Source organism: Sinocyclocheilus anshuiensis, unplaced genomic scaffold (genome assembly GCF_001515605.1).
Source record: "Sinocyclocheilus anshuiensis isolate Anshui unplaced genomic scaffold, SAMN03320099.WGS_v1.1 scaffold674, whole genome shotgun sequence".
In the NCBI taxonomy this organism is placed as follows: Eukaryota; Metazoa; Chordata; class Actinopteri; order Cypriniformes; family Cyprinidae; genus Sinocyclocheilus; species Sinocyclocheilus anshuiensis.
This window is the reverse complement of record NW_015542395.1, coordinates 78,727-79,047: the sequence shown is the minus strand read 5'-3', so window position 1 is coordinate 79,047 and position 321 is coordinate 78,727.

The following is a 321-nucleotide window of genomic DNA, read 5'->3' as shown; positions in this document are numbered from 1 at the left end:
CGTAAACAATGTATGCTGTTCTGTGTCAGCTGCGTCACACCGGATCTGTTTCCTACGTTGTTGTGATTTGATCTAAACGGAAACAGCGTATCTGCATGATGCAGCTGACACAGAACAGCATACGCTGTTGACGTCCAGCTGATATTATCCAAAATGGTGCTACATGGTGATGCAGAGGAGACAGACGAATTGTTGAATACATTTTTTTTTTTTTTTTTTTGCACACAAAAAGTATTCTCGTAGCTTTGTATAATTGTGGATGAACCACTGATGTCACATGGATTATTTTACAGATCTCCTTGCTACATTTCTGGACTTGGG